The sequence below is a fragment of the Capsicum annuum genome, chromosome 7, assembly GCF_002878395.1.
Source record: "Capsicum annuum cultivar UCD-10X-F1 chromosome 7, UCD10Xv1.1, whole genome shotgun sequence".
NCBI classification, from domain to species: Eukaryota; Viridiplantae; Streptophyta; class Magnoliopsida; order Solanales; family Solanaceae; genus Capsicum; species Capsicum annuum.
In genome coordinates, this window is record NC_061117.1 from 205,706,475 (window position 1) to 205,720,501 (window position 14,027).

The window sequence follows — 14,027 nt, forward strand, 5'->3', positions numbered from 1 at the left end:
GTCTACAAGATAGGTATTATCGAATGCCGGGTAAGCTGAAAGATAAATTTCACCCTTTATAGGGTAAGTCTCAGGGTGTCGCCTTGTTGCCCCTAGCTATGACTTAAGTTCACTATCACTGGGTAGGATCAACTGATTAGATGAGATAGAGGGGACTAAAAGGTTGATATGAATCCCAAATTACTGTCCTAATTTTCTTTTCCCAATCACAAGATCCCTTGTGAGGATGAATGTGAATACAGGCTATCTCAAGATAGTGTAGTTACTTGAGATTAATTATCATGAAGAGGGTTAGAATAAATGCAAAAATCCTAGAACAAATGAGTTTCGCACTTTCTCTACGTAGCTAATTCTCCAGGGTTCCTACAACCCTAGTCAAGGAGATTAGCCTCTCATGTTTGTGCAAGAAACCATGATTATCAATAAAGAACACATAAAATCAATTGACAAGAATAAGATGATTAAACTCCAAAGTTTGTAGTTGAATAAAACCCAACATCTCAAGAACAATTGTAAAAGTAATGTAAAGTATTGTAAATGAGCATAAAAGAACGTTCAAGAGTGTAACCTAATAAAAGATAAACCCTAGGGTATTTATAGTATCTTAATAACCTTAAAATCCTAATAAAAAAGGGAAAGGTAAAGTTAAGTCCGCAGTCGGTATGACTCGGTCTTTACTCATATTGGCATCATACGAGTCATACCCTACCTTGTTGTATTCGTTCTAGTGTCTCATCTCCCATGGATTCAACTCCCTGTTTATCTTATGAATCCTTCTTACGAGTCATACCGGGGTGTATGATCATTTCCTTCACTCATATCCACCTGGTACCTTTGTCTTTCCAAGCTTTGAATACTGGTTTATATACGACATTAATATATAAGTCATACTCAGATTTTTGACTCGTATACTTCCAACACTTCAATTCTTGAGTAGTAGCTTAGGTTCCATTATTCTCACGACTGCTTTGTACCTCTCGTATCCTCAGTGTACAATTCATATGAATGATTCCTATATTTTCTTTACTTGGTCTTTTGTTTGGGTCCTTGATTCTGGAATGCTTACGATTGGTTGATATGACTCGTATACTCATCTTACAACTCATATACATGAGTTGTATTTCACTATTTCTTAGCATTTTGTTCATGTGTTTGCTTTTGTTATGGGTATGGTTCCTCCTACGAGTCATATATTGAGTACACGACTCGTGAGCTAACTCATATCTTGATTAGTTTTCATCTTTTTTAGATCTTTTTCTTCTCTTTTCATTCAAACACTATTGTAGACCTGTTTTACCTACAATATAGACCAAAGTGCATCATATCTAACCAAACACCTTAAGTTCACACATAAATTCACAATTTTAAGCATCAAAGTATTGTGTTTCCATGCCACATTAACGCCCTCAACTTAACCTTTTGCATGTCCTCAAGCAAACAAAGCCAACTAAATATTTTCTAGCATAGAGATGATGCTTAAATAGGAAGTTCTCAAGAAACCTATGGCAGTGATTTTCAACTTAATTTCAATCTTGTCGTTCTCTTCTTTCATTCTAATTTTCAAAACACGGCTGCGTATAACACTTTATCATACTTAGAAATATGAGGTAATCCAATGATTGCATTACATTAGCAATAGACACAAATTACATTTATCAAATATTTTAGCAATCTAGCATTATAACCCATGTGTGCTCACAGTCAAAGAAATTCCATTCACTCTTCATTTGGATTATTTAGTTTATTCAGGGATATAACGAATGACTCTCTCTCTCACAAGAAAGTACCACCGGTGTATACTGAATACCATAGGCTTTTCTTTATGCTCTTTTCCTAATTTTTTAGACTGACAAGGTAAGATCACTATAGGACTTTATTTGGATTGTAATGTAGGCTGCGGTCTGGTATGATATTTTTTGGAATTCATTTAGTCACTACGCCTCCTGGACACTATGCCTTTCTCAGGGTCCACTCATTTTTCACTTTTTATTTTTATTTTTGCCCTTATGTCTTCCTTTTTATTTTAAGCACATTCTATCTAGGTTAGGTGTGGTTTTCTAGCTCTTATTTTTATTATTATTTTTCATTTAATTTTCATGGAAAATCCTCTTTCTTTTGTTTGCACCATACCTACTCAGGTTTTAACTATTTTCCTTTTACCTATTTTCTTCATACTCGTTTTCTCTCATGCACCCCTTTAATAGCCACCCTTAACTTAGGCAATTTGCTTGAGTTAAAGTGCACAGTATCCACAGAAGGACCAGGGCCAAAATAATTTCATGGTAAGGTAAACGGGAATGTGACAGATTTAACAAAAAAATTATCTTTGAAGGCTCAATTATTTAGATTAAAGAGGATTCATTCATTTGGTTTGGGCATTTTAGGCTTGAATTCACACAAAGAGGGCCTATGATCATCTCCTACATAACTATCCTAGACCTAGGTAAAATCAACTGGGTAAGTTCTAGATTCTAACACTTCGAGAACTCAGTATATCTTGCGCACACTGACACAGGGCTATATTACTAAGTACTAGTATCCAACTATGCAACCGTTTTATCTCTAACTGTCCTATTTTGTCATGAACCAAACTGAGGCCCTGACTGCGATGAGCATCCTAAACCATGAAGGCTTAAGATCTCTTCTAATTGGCAATCATATTCAATGTTCATATACTATAAAGAAATATAGAAAACATAGTAAAACGAAAACAAGGTCATCCTCTTTGTTCAACTGAACAATACGAATATAAGTTGATAACATTCCAAGAGCATCTAACAACAGTCTGCAAAATCTCTAACATTATGAAAATAATATCTGTATAAAATCAGGACAAGGCCCCTAGTCGAACCATGACCTAAAATAATTGAAAACATCACATGAGACAAGGCCTTCCAAAATAAGGGAGGCTCACCAACTCCAAACGTCTGACAATGATTCTACTGCTTAGTAGGACCTCGGGACTGAGCCTCACATCTTGAAATATAGGGGTTCAATACAAAATATACTGGTATGTGAAACAATCCAAAATAGCATACTTTTATACAGCATAGGTGAGAGCATTTCTTAAAACAGTAAACATAAGATAAGTGAAAACACATGGGCATACTTTAATGAACTCCAAAAAGATTCTTGGAAATTATGACTCATTCTTTATCTTACTTCTAAGCTAGATGGTACACCCTACATTTCTACAATCCTATAGGCTATATATAATCTGACCTTCACTCGCCGGCCAAGCCCCCAATCCAAGTTTACCACAAGGATTGAAGTTCATGAAATTGGTAATACCCTCCATGTAAGCATACCATAGGAATCCCCCCATGTGAGATGTCCTAATTATCCTTTCATGTAGAATAACATGTCATAGGTCTCATATCGGAAAATTATGATTTCAGGATGTGAGTTATTTGAATTCGAGCCTTCTTTGGGTGATTATCTAGCTCTCCTTAAGCGCAACTTTAGTTCTATGCTTAAAAATAGTCAGTGCTATTTTTTTTAGGGCATATTGTAAGACCCTGCAAGAATCTTAACTCATTTCAGTCTTATGCTGCATACTAAAGGGGTTGAAGACTTAGAAAATTTAGATAAGTGTTAAATACTTAGCCTTATTTCGACCCCTTAACTTCAATGAATTTTATTTTGATCTTCGCGGACTTAGATTGTCAATTTTTAAATTGATTCATGATCAGGGTTGTCTATAGGTCATCTGAAGTGAGTTTTGGAATTTTTGGACATCATTTGAGGCATGTTTGGATGACCAAAATAGTGAGCCAATAAGATTAGGCTACATCACGTTGGCAATCGCGTCATCACCATCGATGCGACACGTCAATCATCGAGGTGGCTGAAATCTGTAGCTAATATCTTTCTATAAAGCATAATTTGAGTAAACTTTGTGAGCCTTTACACTTAGTTTTTCTAAAAGCTTTCTGTTATTCTTTTTTGAGAAACTATTCTAAAAATCTTTATTATTAAGATATAAGGAAAACTCTTTATCTTAAGGATTTAGGGAGGTTCTTCTAACCAACATAAACCATGCAAGCTATAAGGAGTCCAACATTTCGTCCTCCTAAGGAAGGAACCTCACGTTGGGGAGAGGTGCCATACTCTTGCCAGGGAGTATAACCTTAGCTTAAGTGATCACTATCTTAGCCCACTATGGGCTCTTTCATCTCAATTCTATAGTGGCACGTAGTTCTGGTGTATGATACCTTGGAATCATACCCAACTCGATGCAAAATACTACTTCCTTTAATTTGCTACGCTCATCTTACTGGAAATCCACTTTAAAACTAGCATAAGGTTTACTATAAAACCAGTTATGCATTATCTGAATCAATTTTTAAATGAAGCTATTTCTCTTTCTGTAATCTGTAATAAATCTATAAAGTAGATTCCAAAACTAATTTGAGGATCAAAATACCAAAACTTTATTGTAAATTTGAAATAATCGGCTCATAAGATGCTTAAAGCATCATCTACCTTGAAATATCAATATATAAACTTGGGGTTTATTAACCCATGCATCAAACTCATGGCAAAACACCATAATAATCATGTTTGATAATGAAAATAATGATAACTCATCTCAAAATCTATAAATTTCTGCAATAGGCATGAAAATATGAAAATAGGCATGCAATTCATCTTCTAAAACACTTGAAATCTCAAATTCTTGTAATTAGCATTAATGGGTATAAACCATAATTTAAATCTCATGAATATTCATTCAAAATCATATAAAAGTGTAATTAAAACTTGGTTTTAGATACAAGGATGGAAGAAGATCCATTTTCATAAACCCCACATATCTTGATAGTTGATTAGATGGAGAAATTTGGATTATTGATTCCTATTTGAGTTCTTGATGATAAGTTCTTGATTAGCTTGTCTTGGGAATCCTCAATTTAAAGCTTTCTTGGATAATCTATGGAGGATTTTGATTTCTTGGAGAAGAAACTCTTGAGTTCTAGGGTTTTGTTTTGAGAGAAAATTGATGAAGTAAGCATAAAGTGCTTTGGAATATGCTTAATGTTGTGTTTTACACGAATTGGGGCCTTAGGAATTGACCAAAATGCCCCTATTAAACTTTAAATCAAAACTGGAAAAGAAAGCAAAAATCCCAATTTAATGGGCTAGTGCGATGTGCCACTATCGCGGTGGCTCACTAGAAAAGGATGAGTGGAAATTGGGTGTTCACTGCGACATGCCACAATAGCTGTGCCTCTTTGGATTGGCATTTTGCCCACTGGTGCGATGCGCCAATATCGCACTTGCTTGCTGGATTTTGGCAAATGAGAAATATACATCGCGGAGGTCTACTGGAATTAAAAATTATGAAATTTTCCTTCATTGTGATGCTGTGGTTGCTCAGGTGGGACACTGTCAATTTAAAAATGCTCTAACTCCTCAACCGAGTATAGGATATGAGCGAATTTGGTATCGATGGAAAACTTATTCAATTTCCCACACAATGGGATGTATAAATATGGAAAATTCCTTATGAAATAAATATTCTTCATTTTGAAGCAAATCCTCAACATTCTAGGAATGAATTTAAGCTAGAAAAATTATGGGGTATTACAATATCTCCTCCTTGAAAACATTCGTCCTCAAATGTGGATAGATAAGCTGAGAATACTGAGGAATCTAAGGCTATAAAATATCATGCACAACTAAAATAAACTGAATAACTGGATCTCATCACAATAAGCTACTGAATTGATTTGAGAGTGCATGAATTCGCATGAAAATAACTATATGGCTGAATCTAAAAAAGAACTGAGTAAAGGAATACTATTACCTTGAGCTGAATCTGAGTTCGTAGAGAAGAGATTAGGATACTTGGTATGCATGTCTGCTTCTGCCTCCTAAGTAGCACCCTCAGCGGACTGATTTTGCCACAAAACTTTGATCAAGGGAACTTCTTTGTTCCTCAGTCTACGGATCTGACAATCAAGAATCACTACTGGGACTTCTTCGTAAGAAAGGCTATTTTGAATATCTGTGCTTTCTAGAGGAACTACAACTGCTGAATCGCCTATGTACTTTTTCAACAAGGACACATGAAATACCAGATGAACTGAGGACAAGTCTGTGGGTAGCTCAAGCTTATACACTACCTTCTCAACAAGACTCAAAATACGGAAGGGACCAACATAATGGGGACTAAGTTTCCCCTTTTTGACAAATCTTTTCACCCCTTTCATGGGTGAAACTTTCAAATACACAAGATCATCAACCTCAAACTCAAGATCTCTTATTTTTATGTCTGCATAGGATTTCTAACGACTTTGGGATACTTTCAATCTCTCTCTAATCAACTAAAATTTATCCATGGACTCAAACACCATGTATGGCCCAATCAAAGAGGCTTTACCCACTTTGAACCGACCAACTGGCGATCTACATCTTCTCTCATAAAGATCCTCAAATGGAGCCATCTAAATACTAGCATGATAACTGTTATTATAAGCATACTTAATTAATGGAAAATGCTCATCCCAACTACCTTTGACATCAAGAGCACATGCCCTCAACATGTCCTCTAAAGTTTGAATAGTCCTCTCTGCCTGACCATCTATCTGTGGATAAAAAGCTGAGCTAAGATGAACTTGGGTACCAAGACCCTTCTAAAAGACTCTCCAAAACTGAGAGGTAAACTGAGTACCCCTACATGAAATGATCAATAAGGGAACTCCATGCAATCCAACCAACTCTCTGATGTACAACTTAGCATAATATTCAGCTGTATAAGATGTGTGAACTGGCAAGAAATGCACTGACATAGTTAACGTGTCTGCAATAACCTAATTCGAATCATGCTGACGATGCGAATGGGGTAAACCAGTCATAAAATCCATATTCACCTCTTCCCACTTCCAAGTGGGGATTCCAAACTATTGCAAAGTACCACCAGGTCTTTGGTGCTCTACCTTAACCTGTTGACAAGTTGCACACTTAGCTACAAACTCAGCTATATCTTTCTTCATACTACTCCGCCAATAGATTTCCTGCAAGTTGCGGTACATCTTGGTAGCACCTGAATGAATAGAATAACACGCACCGTGCGCTTCCACCATAATTCCCTGCCTTAAATCATCAACACATAGTACACATAATCTACTCTGTTACCTCAACACACCATCTTCCCCTTAGGAGAAAACCTCTACCATTTGGTTCTTAACTGACTCTTTTAGTTTGACCAAACTAGAATCCTTGTCTTGTTTATCTTTCACATCTGAAATTAGGGAAGATTTGAAACTACTCTAAACCCAAACATTACCTTAAGTTGAATCAACCAATCTCACACCCAATCTAGCTAATCGATGCACTTCCCGAACTAACTCTTTCTTATCTTTCTCCACATGAGCAACCCTATCCATAGACAATCTACTAAGGGCATCTACCACTGCATTGGCCTTGCCTGAATGGTACAACATGCTTATATCATAATCCTTCAACAATTTCAACCACCTTCTCTGATGAAGATTCAAATCCCTCTGAGTAAACATATATTGCAAGATTTTGTGATTTGTGAACACATCAACATGCACCCCATACAAATAATGTCTCCATATTTTCAAAGCAAATACAACTGCAACAAATTCAAGATCATGGGTTGGGTAATTCTTTTTATGAGGTTTAAGCTGTCTAGAGGCGTAGGCTATGACCTTACTCCTCTGCATCAAAGTAAAACCTAAGCTAACTCTGGAGGAATCACAATATATCACAAAATCATTTGTACCATCAAGTAACGCTAAAACTAGGGCTGAAGTGAGTCGAATCTTTAACTCTTGAAAACTCTTCTTGCAAGGATCTGACCACTGAAACTTAACTTTCTTTTGGGTCAATCTAGACATAAAAGATGAAATAGATGAGAAACCCTCAACAAAACATCTGTAATAACTAGCTAAACCCAAGAAACTTCTAATGTGTGATGGAGAGATAGGTCTAGGCTAATTTCTTACGGCTTTTATCTTTTGTGGATCAACTCTAATGCCCTCACTGGAAACAATATGACTAAGAAAGCTACTGACCTTAGCTAAAATTTGCACCTGCTAAATTTAGGAAAAAACTGGTGATCTCTAAGAGTTTGCAACACAATTATAAGATGGTCTGCATGATCATCCTCACTATGAGAGTAGGCAAGAATATCATCGATTAAAACTATGAAAAACGTGTCCATATACTGTTTGAACACTCTGTTCATCAAGTTCATGAAGATTACTGGGGCATTGGTTAGCCCGAAGGACATAACTAGAAACTCAAAATGACCATAGCGGGTTCTAAAAGTGGTCTTTGGAATATCATATTCCCTTACTTTAAGCTAATGATAGACGGATCTAAGGTCTATCTTTGAGAAATAACTTATACCTTGAAGTTTATCAAATAAGTCATCTATTCTAGGAATAGGATATTTGTTCTTGAATATAACTTTATTCAACTGACGATAGACAATGCACATATGCAAAGAACCATCTTTCTTTCACACGAATAGGATGGGTGCGCCCCATGAAGAAATACTAGGCCTTATGAAACCTTTGTATAAAAGATCTTTGAGTTGCTCTTTCAACTCCTTAAGATCTTTAGGAGCCATACGATATAGAGGGATAGAAATAGGTTGAGTGTCTGGAAGAAGGTCAATACCAAATTCTATTTCCCTATCGGGAGGTATCCCTGACAAATCTTCGAGAAAGACATCAGGAAACGCATTGACTACACTGACTGACTAAACTGTTAGAGTCTCAGACTTAGTGTCTTTAACTTGAATAAGATGATAGATACACCCTTTGGAAATCAACTTTTTGCCTTTGAGATAAGATATGAAATGACTTTTAGGAGATACGAAATTACCTTTCCACTCAAAGACTGACTCATCAGGGAATTGAAACTTCACCACTCGGGTTCAATAATCTATGGATGCATAATAGGAATAGAGCCAATCCATGCTAAGAATAAGATCAAAGTCAACCATATCTAACTCTATCAAATCTGCTAACATGATTTTATGAAGGACAGTGATAGGACATTTTATTGATCTGCTTAGTAACAACTGACTCACTTACCGGGGAAGAAACCAAGAAAGGCCCAGGGATCTTCCTAGAACTTATCTCAAAGTTTACTGCAACTAATAGGGTCACATAAGAGAAACTCGGCCCAAGATCTAACAATACATAAACATCAAGGTAAAATACACGAAGCATACCAGTAGCAATATCTGGTGAATCTTCCTACATATGATGGGATGGTAAAATGTAAAACCAATTTTGGCACTGATAGCCACCGGTACTGGATGGTATGCCCTGAGAAGGGACTGGGCGACCTAAAGAAGGCGATTCACTAGTAGTCTGAGTCTGGAGATGATTATCTCTATTTACCTACTTAGTAGACAGATACTCTTTAATTTTATTACCTGCCTTACCGCAACCAAAACAACCCTTCTATCCAGCTAACCACTCACCGGGACGATTCCTATCACACTTAGCATAAGGAAAATAATGACATATCCCACTTACACTATTCTGAGATTTGTACATAGAAGGCTTACCCCACTACTCTTGCCTAGCTCTGGGAGCAAGAACACTAGCTGAAGATGGTGCTGGCATAGATGAACGATTCTAAAATTATGGATGATATCCCCTATGAGACCTAGCTTGACCATACTTAAACTGTCTTGTTCTAGCTTTATTACTTCCCCTTTTTTTTTTCAACTTCTCTACTTTAATCTGATGGGAATGAATCATCAATATAGCAAGATCCATGTATCTAATAAGCATGGTATTCCTACACTCCTTAACTACCAAGAGAGACACTTCAATAACAAACTTACTCATACTCGCCCTAGGATCAACCATCGTATCAGGGGAATACTTAGATAACTGATTCAACTTAAGGCAGTACTCATTCACTGTCATTGAGCCCTGCCTCAAATTCACAAATTTCTCTATCTTAGCTTTCCTTATCTCGTGGGAAGAACCTATCTAGAAAAGCATCCTAAAATACCTGCCAACTCATAGTAACAGTATTTTTACCTCTACCATTCTTCCACATCACTTCCTAATTATATACTATATACTTCAACCCATAGGATGCTAACTGTACACTCTTCTTTTAGAAATATACATAATCTAGGTGATCTTCTTTACCTCATCTAAATAGAGCTGTGGGTCCTCACCTGCCTTTGACCTAAAGAACTCTGACAGATTCATTCTCATGAAGTCTCTAATTCTAACTGCTGCTAAATCCCTATTTTACTGTAGTGGGACTGCAGCCTGATTCTGGTGATTGCCTTGAACATTGGAAGTCATAGCTTGGGCTAACACTTGAATAGAAACCCTAAACTCAACATGGGATACATTCTCATTCAAAGGATCAGCGAGCTGGGGTAGCTGGTTACCATTTTTGTGCGCATTAGCTTGACAAGGAGGCATATTCAACTTTTATACAAGATCACAAGTTAAAAGTAGATAGAGATACTGTAAGCATGATAGATCATGAAAAAAAAAGATGCTTTCCTAAGAACGTTCTATAGCCTCTTGCTCATAAATATGATGCACTTCACACCCATGATCAAAACTCTACGTAACGTGTCTTGTATGACTCTCTAGGACTCTTAAAAACCTTAGGATCTGATACCAAGTTTGTAACACCCTGAAACCTAGTCCCAGAATGTCACACGATGCTCAAGACTATGAGTAGCCTTAAGCTAACCATGTTTGCCTATTACTAATCATGAATCTCATAATAAAGGAATATAAACATAAAAGTCATAGTAAATATGGGAATCTATATGAAATAACTGAGAATAATATCTGAAACATCAATACTGAGTAATCTGAATCAAAACTAGTGATCCAACAAGACTCTACTACTAATACTAGAGAGTCACTGGGACAGACCCCTAACTAACTTGAACTGTCTGAAAAGAATACTGAATCATATAAAACTACTAAACTGTAGATTTTGAATGAATAAGTCACTGAACTATGAGGACTCACCAACTGTCAGATGTAGATAAAGATGGTCGAACTACTCACGCTGCTGATATGGAGCACCTGAACTTACATTATGAGATAATATAGCACATAGACGTATATGTGGATTAGTACTTTAAGGATGTACTAATTATATGGGGGTGTATGCATAAGTAAAACATCATCTCATTATTGTAATTTATAAAACAATGCATGCTAAATGTAAATGACTCAGATAAGTTGGGATATCTGAAATACTAAAATAATAAAAAGCAAATCATTCTTTATAAAAACATTTAGTTTTGAAAGCTATGCTTGTATTATCTCTATAAATCATACTGTCTAAGTGTATAAAGGACATATTCTAAATTCTAAAATATGAAATCCGTAGCTAATATCTTTCTGTAAAGCATAGTCTAAGTAAACTTTATGAGCCTTTACACTTAGTTTTTCTGAAAGCTTTCTGTTATTCTTTTATGAGAAACTATTCTGAAAATCTTTACTATTAAGCTGTAAGGAAACACTTTATCTTAAGACTTTAGGAAGATTCTTCTAATCGATATAAACTACGCGAGCTACATGGATTCCAATATCTCATCCTCCTAAGGAAGAAACCTCACGTTGGGGAGAGGTATCATACTCTTGCGAGGGAGTATAACCTTAGCTTAAGTGATCCCTATTAGCCGTCTATGGGATCTTTAATCTCAATTCTATGATGGCACATAGTTCTAGGGTATGAGACCTTAGAATCATACCAAACTCGATGCTAAATACTACTTTCTTTAATTTGCTACGCTCATCTTGTTGGAAATCCACTTTGAAACTAGCATAAGGGTTATTATAAAACCAGTTATGCATTATCTGAATCAATCTATAAATAAAGCTATTTCTATTTCTGTAATCTGTAATAAATTTGTAAAGTGGATTCCAAAACTTATCTGAGGATCAAAGGATCAAAAGTTTATTGTAAATTTGAAATAATCAACTCATAAGATGCTTAAAGTCTCATCTACCTTGAAATATCAATATATAAAGTTGGGGCTTAGTAACCCATGCATCAAACTAATTGCAAAAGACCATAATAATCATTCTTGATAATGAAAATAATGATAACTCATCTCAAAAACTGTAAATTTTTGCAATGGGCATGAAAATATGAAAATAGACATGCAATTCATCTTTTAAAACACTTGAAGTCTCAAATTCTTGCAATTAGAAATAATGGGTATAAATCCTAATTTAAGTCTCATGAATATTCATTCAAAATCATATAAAAGTGTAATTAAAACTTAGTTTTGGGCACAAAGATAGAAGAAGATTGTTGTTCATAATGCCCATATACATTGGTAGATGATTAGATGGAGAAACTTCGATTATTGATTCCTATTTGGTTTCTTGATGATGAGTTATTGATTATCTTGTCTTGGAAATCCTCAATTTAAAACTTTCTTAGAGAATTTATGGAGGATTTTGATTTCTTGGAGAAGCTCTTGAGTTCTAGGTTTTGTTTTGAGAGAAAAGTAATGAAATAAGCATAAAGTGCTTTGGAATATTCTTAATGTGGTGTTTTATACTAATTGGGGCCTTGGGGATTGACCAAAATGCCCCTATTAAACTTTAAATCAGAATTAGAAAATAAAGTAAAAATTCTGATTTAATAGGCCACTGTGACGCACCACATCGTGGTGTCTCACTGAAAAAGGATGAGTGGGAACTAGGCGTTCACCGCGATGCACCACAATCATGGTGTCCCTTTAGATTGCCATTTTGGCCAATGGCGCAACACACCAATATCGTATTGGCTTGATGGATTTTGAAAATAGGAAATTGGCCCTCTTCGCGATGCGCCAATATCACAGAGAGCCACTGGAATTAATAATTATGAAATTGTCCCTCATCGCAACGTGGTGGTTGCTCAGGTAGGATACTGTCAACTTAAAAATGCTCTAACTCCTCAATCGAGTATTGAATTTGTGTGAATTTAGTTTCGATGGACAACTTATTCAATTTCCCACACAATGGGGGGGGGGGGGGGGAATTCCACATGAAATAAATATTCTTTATTTTTGAAGAAAATCCTCAACATTCTAAGAATGAATTTAAGCTAGGAAAATTATGGGTTATCAGTATACAATCGGGGTATATCGGTTAGATAATACCTCCTACAGTCTCAATATTCAGTTTTCCGTATAGAACTCAGTTAAGTTCTACACAATCATGACTTACATTTATCATTTATTTTGTTATCAGAAATTCAGTACTTCAGTATTCAATCTAATACAGATAGATAATATATGCTTGGTATTGTATGTTTAGTGCTTTCAGTAGTCCCAGTCTTGCATATACTCTTATCCATTTACTTTATGATATTTAGTTATTATTTTTCATGCATATGAACCCATGCATATTAGCCTAACCTCACCTAGTGTACCAGTATATTCAAAGTACTGATGCATAATCTTCTTTGCGCTATGATGTCTCATATCATATGTTCGGACGCTCGGGTTCCTCACCGTACTTAGCTAGATCAATCTATCAACCACAACTATAGTAGTGAGTCCTCATCCATCGAGGATGTGATATTTATTTAGTCATTGTATTTCTTACAGTATTTTTAGTATTTCAGTTATTTTCAGACAATATTTGGGAGTTAGTTGGGGCCTGTCCCATCAACTCTTTTATTTTATATGTTAAGAGACTTTCAAACACTTTCAGTTAATAGTTATTCCACAGATGTACTCAACATTGATTTCAGTTTTATGAACCTTATGGCATTTTCAATTTTACTTCCGCATACATTTCATGATTATTATTCAGTGCTCACAGTAGCTACCAGTCATGGGTTAGCTTGTGGTCCTTGGGGATTATAAGAACTGTGTGACACCCAGGGTGTAGTCTTTGGGCATTACAAACTTGGTATCAAAGCCTATAGTTCTAAAGTTTCCTAGGGAGTCTAAAAGCCACATCTAGTAGAGTCTTGTGCATGGGTGTGAAGCACACCATAATTATTAACAAAAGGCTACAAGACATTTTAGGAAAAGTTTCCCT